The following is a 13,264-nucleotide window of genomic DNA, read 5'->3' on the forward strand; positions in this document are numbered from 1 at the left end:
AAAGGGCCAACTCAGCAAAAGGATGTAACAATTGTAAATGCATACACACCCAACATTGGAACACCCAGCTATATAAAGCAAATATTATTAACTTTAAAGGGAGAGGAAGATTCCAGTACAATAATAGTTGGGGACTTCAACACCTCACTCTCAGCACTGGATAGATCATCAAGACAGAAATTCAACAAAGAAACATTGGATATTTTTTTGAGGTCTGATCTTATTTATTTGTTACTCTTTAAAAATCTTATTTTTGACTGGACTCAGACTTAGAAGTAGAAGCTCTCAGAGAGGACGCCTATATCTCTGGGCAATCTGTATCTGGTATTTTTCCTTGGCCTCCTTCATTCTCTTGGCCAAAAGTTTAGCATATTCTGTGGCCTCTTCCTTATTTTTCTTAGGGTGCTGTTTCTTCAGAGCAGTACAATGGCATTTGCATTGTTGGACACATGGAGTAACAAGACACTGAATCTTGGGTGCTTTTGTCCTAGGTTTCTTACCTTCTTTGTTTAAGGGCTTTCTTACAACATATTGGTGGATAACATCTTCTTTAGATGGACTGAAAAATTTGTGGATTCTGCTAGCTCTTTTGGGCCCCAGGCAGGGAGGCACTGTTTTATCAGTGAGTCCAGTAATATCCTTCTCTCCTTTTTTAAACAATAACCAAGTTGAGAATGCTCAGATTGGCATCCACAATGCAACCCCAAACAGAATTGCACTTCCTTTCTCCAGTTCTTCTTGATCTGTAAAAGGAACGCCCCTTACTCAGCAGCAGGTGGACACAGCCATGGGTCAGAACACCTTGCTTCATGGGGAAACCTTGTTTATCAATCCCAACAATGATTTGGACCACATAACCCTTCCGTTCTTCACCCAGAGCATCAGCAGCAACCTCTGTGGCCATACACTTCTCATAAAAAATATGAAGTTTACATTCATCATCCACTTTAATGAGTTTCTGACACCCAATGGCTGGGAAGGAGATATTCAGCTTCATCTTGAAGTAGCTGAACAACTCTGAGGCACCAAGAAAGAGAGGCCCTAAAACATTGAATTTAAACTGCACTATAGAGCAAATGGACCTTACAGACATTTATAGAACATTCCATCCAATAGCTGCAGAATGCACTTTTCTCATCAGCACATGAAACATTCTCCAGAACTGGTCATATATTCGGCCACAAGACAAGTCTCAACTAATATAAAAAAACTGAAATCATACCAAGTATCTTCTCTGACCACAATGGAATAAAATTAGAAATCAATAGCAAGAGAAACTCTCAAAATTGTACAAATACATAGAGATTAAACAACATACTCCTAAATGACCAACAGGTCAATGAAGAAATTAAGAAGGAAATTAAAAAATTTCTTGAAACAAATGAAAACAGAAGCATAATATATGGAAACCTATGTAGCCTTCTAGTAGCCAAAGTAGTACTAAGAGAGAAGTTAATATCAATAAATGCCTACATCAAAAATGTAGGAATGTTTCAGGCATTTTTAAAAACCTAACAATGTATCTTAAGGAACTAGAAAAGCAAGAACAAATCAAACCCAAAATTATCAGAAGGAAAGAAATGTTAAAGATCAGAGCAGAAATAAAAAAAATTTAAAAAAATAACCGAAATGTAATACAAAAGATTGACAAAAATAAAATGTTGATTTTGAAAAAAGGTAAACAAAATAGACAAGCCATTAGCTAGAGCAATGAAAAAAAGAGAGAAAAGACTCACAGAAAAATAGAAATGAAAAAGGAGAAATTACAACTGATACTACTGAAATATAAGGAATCATTACAGATTGTTAAGAATAACTATATGCCAAAAAACTGGAAATCCTAGAGGAAATGTGTACATTCTTGGACACATACAACTTACCCAGTTTGAATCATAAATAACTCAAAAACCTCAACAGACCAATAATGAGTAATTACAAGGATTCCACTTATTATTCAACGCAGTGCTGGTAGGCCTAGCAAGAGCTATTAGACAGGAGAAAGAAATAATGGGCATCCAAATTGGAAAGAGGAAATCAAATTGTCCCTGTTTGCAGATTACATTATCTTATATATAGAAAAACCTAAAAGATCCACCAAAAAACTTTTAGAACTGATAAACAAATCCTTTAAACTTTCAGGATACAAAATCAACATACAAAAATTAGTAGCATTTCTATACAACAATAATAAGCAAGATGAAAAAGAAATCAAAAAGCAATCCCATTTATAATATCTACAAAGAAAATACCTAGGAATTAATTTAAACAAGGAAGTGAAAGATCTCTACAAGGAAAATAATAAAACACTGATGAAAGAAATTGAGCAGGATGCAAAGAGATGGAAAGAAATTGCATATTCATGGATTGGAAGGACTAATATTGTGGAAGTGACCATACTACCAAAAGCAATCTACAGATTTCATGCAACCCCTGCCAAAATACCAATGACATTCTTTGCAGAAATAGGAAAAAAAAATCCTAAAATTCATATGGAACCACAAAGGACTCCAAATAACCATAGAAATCCTGGGCAAAAAGAATAAAGCTGGAGGCATCACACCACCTGACTTCAAAATATAACACAGACCTATAGTAACCAAAATAGCATAGTACTGATATAAAAACAGACATACACATCAATGGAATAGAATGGAGAACCCAGAAATAAAGCCATGAATTCATTGCCAACTGATGATCAGTAAAGGTACTGAGAGTATTCACTGGGGGAAGTACAGTCTCTTTAATAAACGGTGCTGGGAAAACTGGATAGCTGAATGCAGAAAAATGAATATAGATCCTTATCTCTCATCATATACCAACATCAACTCAAAATGAATTAAAGACTTAAATGTAAGACTTGAAACTATAAAACTCCTAGAAGAAAGCATAGGGGAAGCATTTCAGGACATCATGCTGGGCAAAGATTTTAGAAGAGGACCTTGAAAGCACAGGCAACAAAAGCAAAAATAGACAAATGGGATTATACCAAACTAAAAAGCTTTGGCACAGCAGAGGAAACAATAAACAGAGTGAAGAGACAACCTGCTGAATGAGAGACAATATTTGTCAACAATACATCCAACGAGGGATTAATATTCAGAATATACAAGGAACTCAACTCAAAAGTAAAAAAAAAAAAAATCCAATCAAAAATGGGCAAATAAGCTGAATAGACATATCTCAAAAGAAGGCATACAAATAAATGGCCAATAGGTATATGAAAAAATGCTCAACATCGCTCATCATCAGGGAAATGCAAATCAAAACCCCAAAAGATATTAACTCATTCCAGTTAGAATGGCTGTTATCAAAAAGACAGAAAATAAAAAATGCCGGCAAGGCTGTGGAGAAAAGGGAACTCTTAATACAATGTAAGTTAGTAGAACCGTTACGGAAAATAATTTGAATGTTCCTCAAAAAACTACAAACAGAACCACCATATGATCCAGCAATCCCACTACCAGGAATTTATCCAAAAGAAAGGAAATCAGTATATTGTAGAGATATTTGCATTCCTATGTTTATTGCTGCACTGTTCACAACAGCCAAGGTATGGAATCAACCCAAGTGTTTGTCAACGGATGAATGGATGATGAAAATGTGGTATATATACTCAATGGAATACTATTCAGCCATAAAAAAAGAATAAAATCCTGTCATTCACAGCAATGTGGACGAGCTTGGAGGACATTATGTTAAGTGAAGTAAGCCAGGAACAGAAAGAGAAATACATGTGTCTACTCATATGCGGAAGCTAAGAAAGTTATCACATAGAAGTAGAGAATAGAATGGCAGTTTTATTCTGGAAAATAGAACCAGAGGTTGGAAAGGGTGGGAGATGGGGGGACCATAGTGAGAGACTGATTAATGGATACAAAACGACAGCTACAAAGGAGAAATAATACCTGGTGTTGTATAGCATGGTATAATTAACAGCAATTTATTGTATAGTTTCAATTAGCTAGAAGAGAAGATTTTGAATGTTTCCAACACGAAGAAATAATAAATGTTTGAGGTAATGGAAAAAGAAATCAGAGGTTTCCAGAGGAAATCCTAATGTAAGATTAAATTTTTAGTAATATATCGATATTGATTCATAATTGTAATAAATGTACCACACTAATGTAACATGTTAATAACAGGAGAAACTGTGTATGGGGGTGTGGGGAGGGGAGCTCTCTGCACTTTCTGCTCAATTTCTCTGCAAAACTAAAACTGCTATAAAAATAAACACTATATACAAAAATTAATAGTATTTGTATACACCAGATTAAAATTGGTTTATAGATATAATTTAAAATCTTATTCTTTATAGCTCTAAAACTACAAAGTATGTGAAATTAAATTTAACATAGTATGTACATGACTTTTATAAAAAATTTATAAAGTTTTATAGAAGGATGTATTAGTCCGTTTCTGTTGCTTATTATAAAACACCTGGAGCGGGGTAATTTATAAAGAAAACAAAATTTATTGCTTACAATATTGGAGGCTGAGAAGTCCAAAGTCCAGGGAACACAGCTGGTGAGGGTCTTGATGGTGGGTCTTGATGGCAGAAAATGGTGGAGCAGAGAGAGCGAGACAGAAACTTCCTCATTCATTGTCTTTTTAAAGCCCTCAGAACCACACCCATGTCCACTATTATTAATCCATTCACTACAGCATGGTCCTGCAATCTAATCACCTCTTCAAGTCCCCACCTTTCAATTACCATAATAGGATTTCCCACTCTCAACAGTTACAGTGGGGATTTAAGCTTTAATAAGATTGGGGGCAGGGGTGGCATCCAATCTACAGCAAAGGATATATAGGGAAACCTAAATAAATAGAGTTATTCCATGTATTTGGGTGGGAAGACTTAGTATTTTAAAATTTTGATTCTCCCCAAAATAATTTATAAAACCAAAGCCAGTTCAATCTAAATCTTAAATTTTCTCAGAACTTGACAAGTTGTTTCTAAAATTTATATGGATGAATAAAATGCCAAGAATAGTCAAAGGAAAAGATATGAAGATTCATGAGGATAAACTTACACTAACATTTATCAAGGCTTATTACAAAAGTATAGTAATTAAAATGTGTTGTGTTGGCAGAGGGATGCACACATATACCAATGGAACAGAACAGGGAGCCTAGATGCTGCCATGTGTGGGAAAAGTAGCTTTTGTGTCAGTGGAGAAAGATTAAAAAAATAGGAGGTGGTGAGATAATTGACGAGTAGCAATGAGGAAAAAATAAATTTGTAAGTCTACCTCACTCATACACAAAAATAAATCCTAAATGGATTATAAATGTAAAGATGAATTAAAAAACAGGAAAATGGCTTTATGATCTTAGGGGATAGGAAAAGAGTTCTTGACATGAGACTCAAAAAAGTACAAACTTTAAAAAGATTGTTAGCTTTAATTATTTATAATAGAAAAGTTCTGCATGAGAAAAGGACCATGAAATGAAAAGATAAAGCACACGCTAAGAGAAGATGTTTGTTCCAGTAACCAATAAAGGATTAGTAAATAAAATACACTAATAAAAGCCTAAAAACGATAACAAAGAAACACTTCAATAGAAAATAAACAAAGAATATGAGGAGTCAATTAATAGAAGAAGAAATCTTTAAGGCTGACAAATACATAAAAAGTTGCAAAACTCACTAATCACTAGGGCAGATAAAACTCAAAACAAAATGGGACAATAATTCATAATGAGAAGAAATGGCAAAACATAAAAACTCTGATCTCATGAGGTGTTGGCAATAATATGGAAACATGGGAACTTTCAAAAACTGCTAGTATAGGGTATACCCACTTTGTAGAGTAATTTAACAATATCTATGGAGTTAAAGATGTGTATATCCTAGAAGGCATCAAATCAACTTCTAAGTTATATATCTTGGTCCAATTCTCAAATGAGAGGAAGCCTCAAAAAATGTCAGTACAGCATTGATGTATTAGCAAAAATTGGAAACAATATAATTATTCAAGAATAGGGAAATGTAGAAATTAAACAGAATTTAATAGAATACTAAATAAATATCAATAACCATGAATAAATTAGATCTATATGTATCAAAATGGATACACTGCAAAATATGTTGAGTGGAGAAACAAGTTGTGAAGGAATATAGTATGGCAACATTAAGGGAAATTATAAAAATACATAAAAACGATAGTAGGTATGAGAGTACTTCAAAAAGTTCATGGAACGATTTGTATTACTTTTCAATTCTACTTTTCCACGAACCTTTTGAAGTACCATTGTATATGTGTATACACACATACACATATATACTTGTGTATGTGTGTGAATATATACCTTGTATTGTGTATATATACACACACAATGTATACATGTATATATGTGTATATATATACCATATATGTTGTATATATTACATATGTGCCTATATATAGCAAAGATGAAAAACATGGATAGGAAGGGTACATAGCATTTGTAGTGATTCTTCTAGGGGGTATCTCTAACATTTTATTTATTTGTATTTGCTATATTTTATTTTACAAATATCTAAGGCAAATATTGATAAATAACATTTGTTAAACTCAGGGGAAGGGTGCTTTGAGGCTTGTAATAGTATCTGTACTTTTCTATATGTTTGAAATAGTTCATAGTTAACATTAAAGTACTTATTTAAATGAAGGGAAGAGCCAAAATTATTAAGGTCTTTTACCTAATCCTTGTTGTGACCCACAGCATAAATTTGAGACTGGCTATGATTTTAGATAAAGTCTTTGGCCTTGGAACTAAGAGAAGATAACTGGATACTAAAGAAGGTATTCTTAACTTTGGTTTCATTAGTACTGTTCTCTCATCAACTAAGCTAACTGTCCACTGGTGACAAAATTTATAAACAAATAAAAAGCATTGTTTGCTTGATAAGTTTGGACATAATCACATGATTAAGATAAGGAGTAACTATTGTTTGTGGAACCTAGAGCAAGATGCTGTTAACATTGCTAATTAATTTGATGTGGAAGATGTTGCATATTATAAAACACTTGGGGGTGTTAAAATTTTGGTATTAATTTGGAATTAATTTCTTCAGTTTTTGTTGGGAGAACAGTAGTAAGCAATGGTTTGTTTTAATTTAGTTTTTATAAAACCATGATGTATGTGGAGCTGAAAAAAAGGTAGCTATAAACGGAATTGGAGGACTTTGAAAAGAGAAAAACTTCTTTCCTGCTTTTACAGTTGTTCAAAGTTCAGAAATCCCATTTCATTTGCCAGGGTTAGGTTCCTAAAACCCTCATAGTAGGAGAGTTTCTTAAAGTTTACTTATTTTTTAGTTAGTGAATTTAAGGACCTGGGAGAAAAACAAGATTGGAAGAGCAAGATGTAGAGAACAAATGTATCAAAGCCACAGAGCCAGTGCTGTGGTTCCTGGTCATCTGGTTGAGGCTAGTCACAGGAGTGGCCCAGGAATTCCCATGTTTTAGAACTGGAATCATCCCAGTTACTGAAAATGTTTAAAGAAGGAAATACCATTGTACTCAGATTTCATGTAAAAGGAACTCATGTATATGCACATTTACATATGTGTGTGCATTTATGTGTATACATGTCCATACATGTTAATTTAAATAGATACTAAAATATAAAATAGCTATTTCATTAGATAATAATATCAATGATACTTTTCATATTTTATGTGAGTAATAATAGCAAATATCTAATTGGTGCTTATTTATCTTTGACATCCAGGTGACTTCTGAAGGTGCAGGTAATGCATTGTCTATGAAGGAGAGGACAGTTGGGAAACAGAAGGAGTCGGATCTTTCTACTCAAACCCATGTATCTTCACACTATCATCATTCAAGTTAAAGTCTGAGTTTAGCTGTGCACTTGTGGGTTTATGAAGACTTTGGTGGCTAAACATGGTTAAATGGCACTGTTAATGGTTCAGACTCTTTCAAAAGTACTTTCCACAAGTAACTTTTTATGCAGAAAGAAAGATCCTTAAGGAAGATTGTTTTTAGAGTATGCAAGCCCTGCTAGTTCTCCCATCTGTATTCCCCAAAAGCAGTACCAGAAAAAAGGTCAGAGACAAGAGAGATCTTTCTTATCCCAGAGCCAGTGCTGTGGTTCCTGATCATCTGATTGAGGATAGTTATAGGAGTGGCCCAGCAATTCCCATATATTAGAACTGGAATCGTCAGGGTTGCTGAAAATGTTTAGAGAAGGAAATTCAATTGTACTCATATTTCTTGTAAGAGGGAACTCCTGGTTGGGGAGGGAGAACTCAAAACATATCTGACTGCATTAAAGCATAGAATTATAGAGTCCTATGTTATTAAAGCTGGAAGAAACCTTAGAAGTTTCTGGTTTAACCTTTTTATTTTTCATCTATAGCAGGGATATTTAAAGCTGTCTCTAAAGGCAAAATTGGCTCAAGTCTTGTCTAATTTATCCCGACAGTCGTAACAGCCAAACCAATTGTGTGTAGAAAGACACATAGAGATAATTTCAAGTGGGGTATTAACCTCTTGATGCATTATTTTAAATATCAGCTATAAAAAAGCCAAAGTTTAGAAGCCCAGTTTGTATCTATGCCATTCTGCATATTTTAAATGCACCATAGTTGAAATTTGAGTGCCAAATTGTCTAGGTATCACATGCTGCCAAATATGCCTTAGACAAGGACTATGCTATTTATAACCTACAGAACACCATGAAAAACCTCATTTCCCTAAGTGTAAAGTGTAAAAGCTAGGATGAAAGAAAATGTTTCACTTGATTTATAAGCTTTAAAATACTAAAAATAAGACATCCCCAACCAAGACCTGGCTTCCAACATTTGATGACTATTTATCTGACGGCACAAACTGTCTCTTTGCTTAAACTGACTAGTTAGGGTTAGACTGCTTTTTCAAAGCATTCTGAAAAATTGTCTACCAGGTAGGTGTGAGTAGTTCACCAGGTGGGGAAATTTACTAAGATGAAATTTTCAAAGTCCATGCAGTTTTTCTGGAGAAAAATGGAGAGAGACCTCCAGAGGCTGTATATATGAGGCAAAATAGGGCTGCAGGAAACTCAGATGTGCTTTTGGGCTTTTAGACCACTTGTACACTTTCTTGTGGCAGAGAGCAAGATGGAACTGAATGCGTGAGGATTTTATTAGGGGAAATGCTTGTGATAGGAAATAGAGAGGGAGCCGGGAATGGCTGGGAGAATTGTCAGACCATGAGGCAAGTCTGACTCTGAGTGAAAGAGGGAGAGAAGTTGGGTGGAAGCATCTAGACTGTCAAAGAGGCTAGGAAGGTGAACAAAGCCTTTGAGGAGTCCTTGAGTCCGAAGTCGGACAATACAGGTGCCCCATGTCTCCCAGGAACCAGGAACCGTCTGCCTGAGTTTCCCTGCTGCACACCGTCCTTGGTGGGCGGCTGCCTGTGCGAAGTGGAGCCTTGGTGCAAAGGCTGAGAAGGATTTCACAGAACAGCAGCTGGGGCGCTGGGCCCGTTTCACTCCCTGTAAAAGGACGTCTGCAACGTGTGTCCTCACGGCAACTCTTTCCAACCATGGGCAAAATTACGAAATAGGTCGTTTCATCTGCATCCTCTCTACTTCGTCTCTCCGCCACATCCTTTTTCTTTGCTGGGTGGTTCTTCTTCTGTACTCCTCTTAGACATTCATTCAGAGCCTTTGAAATATCTTTTACTCCTGAAAAACGTTTAGCTCCTGGAAAAGATTTGATATTCACAGTAGGGCGAAATGCCATGTTCTTCAAATATTTTGCTTTTGTATACCTTTAAAAGAATTTAAAAAATCATGAACACATTCACAAATCTCCGGTTTTGGGTGACTTATTTTTAATATTTTAAAGCTTATGAATCAAATGAAACACGCTCTTTCATCCTAGCTTCCACACTTCACACTTAGGAAAACGAGGTTTTTCATGGTGTTCTGTAGCTGTATAAATAGCACAGTTTTCTTGTCTATTTAAGACATATTTAGCAATATGTGATACCTAAACAATTTGGCCTTTAAGTTTCAACTGTGGTGGATTTAAAATATGTAGGATAACATAATTAAAAAAGGATGTACGCTTTCACAAATTTTTATGTAGATGTGTACAAAATTTCTCCCATAATGCCTCAGTGTATCATGTCAGTGAAACTCTTTTCTAAGATTCAATAGAGAGGCAAGTTTTTGTTGCTCACTGTGTGATACAGAGATCCAGAAAGCCAGCAGTTATTGAGGGAGAATCCAGCTAGCAGGGCTGTAGTAGATCAAGGTCTAAGATAAGTTTGGGGGGCACCTTTCAATGGAGGTCCACCATTTGCTGTTGTCCTATTTACCCCACAGTTCTCATGAGAGACCTACTGAGGATGGTGATATAGAGGAGACTTAAGGCTTAACTTAATAGATTGTGGGCGACGGCAGTGCAGGTGCTGCCCAGCTAGCCCCTACTCAGCTGTAGGACACATATGACCCAAAAAAGGTTTGTTGAATATTAATCAATGCAGAACTTAACCAATTGCTCTTCTATCTCAAGAAGTTTATTTGCTGCAGGTTGGCTGCACCTTATCAAACTTAGGTTCATTTCCATCCTCCCACCCCCATTCCACCTCATGCAGAGACTACTACACTTTGCTCTAGCTGACATTGTTTGTCTGTCCTCCACTGTGACCCATGGAAAGTGAGTTGTTTCTAATGTGCTCAAAGCATTCCTAATTTCCTCAAGGTGAGAGTCCTCCTACAACTTCCTAGTTGAATACTGATGGGGAAATACATGACTGACCATGGCAGAAATCTGTAATTTGCAGCCAGTTGTGGACTTAAAACAGGAAGAATCCCCGTGCAGAGAAGATTGCACTGTATCTCCTCAGACACCCTTATTCAAATCTTCAAGTTGTTTCTTCTTGCTCTCCTATATTGGCTTTGGTTTGTACAGAACACAATTCAGTCATTTCGTTTTCATCTATGGCTCAAGGACATCTTGGCATTTTCTTCTACTTTTGGCCAATATAGCATATTGCTATTACTAAGTTTATAGACTATGCTTTTGTTTGGGAAAATGATCTGATTTTTCAGTGGAGTAGGATTTAGTGCCACTAATATGTGTACTTTAAAATAACACTTTAAAATTGCCTTTCTCCTCTACTTAGCATTTAGTTGCTTTTCCAACATACGATTTTTATGGATGAGATTTCCATTTAACACCACGATTTAGATTAAATTACTTCCTTAAAAATCACATTGCTCCCATAGTCTACTTAGTTTCCTAATTCCCATATGCTCCACTATTGCCGAAGGAAATTCATCTATATGATGTGACTCCAGAGGCAGCCTTCATTCACAACACAGCACAATCTGTTAAAGTGGTAAATATTACCCATTTCTATTATTAGATCTGAAATAGAATTTTCTCTTGCTGCATTTTCAAGATGTGACATAATTAGATAGCAAGCATGGAAAAGTCAGAAATAGTGGAAGCTAACGGTTGTCATCAGCACCAGGAAAGTTTGAATTCAGTCTGCCTTGCCTGGCTCCTGACTTGTTCACACAATGCCCCCAGGGCATCTCATTCTCTGTTTGAATTATAGGGTGCTATGTGAGTTTTGCAGATACCGGGGTAAGGAAGCGTGAAGCAAGGTTTCCAATTCCATATTGGTTTTCAGTCTGAATGAGAACAGGGCAATTCTTGCTTGATGGTTCAATTCTCTTCAGCCTCCTGCAGACACACCTTCCCAGCTCAGAGAACTAGCTGAGTAGTTCTTCACCCTAACTTGAGGCTTCTGACTTCTGCTATCTTGACTACAAACAGGAATTGTAAAAAAAAATACAGTTGTCTTTGTTACAGAAGTGCTATTGAAATTAGAACAATGTACAATTCCTGGCAGAAATGAAGGGGGAATGAAGGAGAGAGAGAGAGAGTGTGTGTGTGTGTGTGTGTGTGTGTGTGTGTGTGTGTGTGTGTGTGTGTGTGTGTGTGTGTGTGTGTGTGTAGACCTAAGCAAAGTGACTAAGGGAAGAGCTGGGGTAACTGGAGGAAATCTCAAATGCATTTTTTATGTTTTTTGTTTTTTACAAAAATCTTATCTTAAAGAGCTTTATAGTTAAAAATCAGATTCATTTTGGGTTTATGAATTTGCTAAAGGAAAACTATTACATGCTCAACAGGGCTATTAATATTGTAGTTTACTAGTCAGTGCCTTCATTTTGTGTATCAGTGGAATTCAACTCAGCTTTACCCACATTCAGGTTGTGCATGCCTCACAGATACTGGTCTGGCTTGTCTCATTGCTTAAATAGTTTCCTACCTACTTTTTTGTGTTATTATTAGACCAGAGTATATTGAGGTTTTTGGACAAAGTTAATAGGGTAGCATGCCTTGACTTGTTTTAATAGACATTGGGAAAAAAATGCTGGTTTCATTAGGTTGGTCTGATTTGTAACTCCCAGTGGAGGTCTTCCCTTTGAGTCATGTACTTTGGAATTAGAAGAGATGCACACCTCTTGTCTTCCTTATAAGTCATATGCGGGTAGTGGAAAGAGGACTCAATGCAGTACTGGGAGCCATGTCTTTAATACCAACTGTGCTTGTAAGAAGCCTTCTGACATCCAGTGAATTTCTTAACCTCTCTGGGGCCTATTTCCTCATATGTAAAATTATGGGGAATAAACTTGATGATCTTTTTTTATGATTTTGGCATGTCCATAAATCTACTGAACAAGAAACACTAGTAGAGTTCTGTATGTTTGGTATTGCTAAGTGAATGAATAACAGGATACCAAAGATTGTTCATGTCTTTGTCCCTGCTGAACAAACTGTGCTGACATTATTTTTTTGACAGATGGAAAATGATTCTAGTCAGAAGAGACATGACTAAATTAGTGATTTTCTTGTTTGTTAAGATATCTGCAGCATGCTAGCTGAAAATAAGAAGTTTAGCCACACATGACAGTAATTTTTTCAAATGTTCTCTTTCTCCCTTGTTGAATGACTGGTCTGGGTTCATGGGTTTGGCCTTTGTAGCAGTCATTAATAAAGAGACTTGATGACTCCTTTCTAGATCCGGCGCTTAAAGGTACATATATTCCTAGCTCTTTTTCAGAGCTTAGAGCAGTGACTAACTCAAACATTTTATGTGTGGCTACAAGAACTCACCTACAAAAGTATTCACTAATAGCTGCAAATGCTTGTATTGTTTCTATGTAAATGATTCCCTATTTGAAATCTCTCTCACCACACAAAAATGTTTTGACCAAAAATTGTTCATGTTGTGGGCTTGATATAGACATAGCCTAG

At 35.9% G+C, this 13,264-nt stretch overlaps 1 pseudogene; it reads right to left on the bottom strand.

Moving 5' to 3' along the window:
* Positions 1–202: 202 nt before the first annotated feature.
* Positions 203–997, bottom strand: LOC134378689 (small ribosomal subunit protein eS6-like; annotated as a pseudogene).
* Between the last annotated feature and the right edge of the window lie 12,267 nt (positions 998–13,264).

The sequence above is a fragment of the Cynocephalus volans genome, chromosome 5 (assembly GCF_027409185.1).
Source record: "Cynocephalus volans isolate mCynVol1 chromosome 5, mCynVol1.pri, whole genome shotgun sequence".
Taxonomy (NCBI): domain Eukaryota; kingdom Metazoa; phylum Chordata; class Mammalia; order Dermoptera; family Cynocephalidae; genus Cynocephalus; species Cynocephalus volans.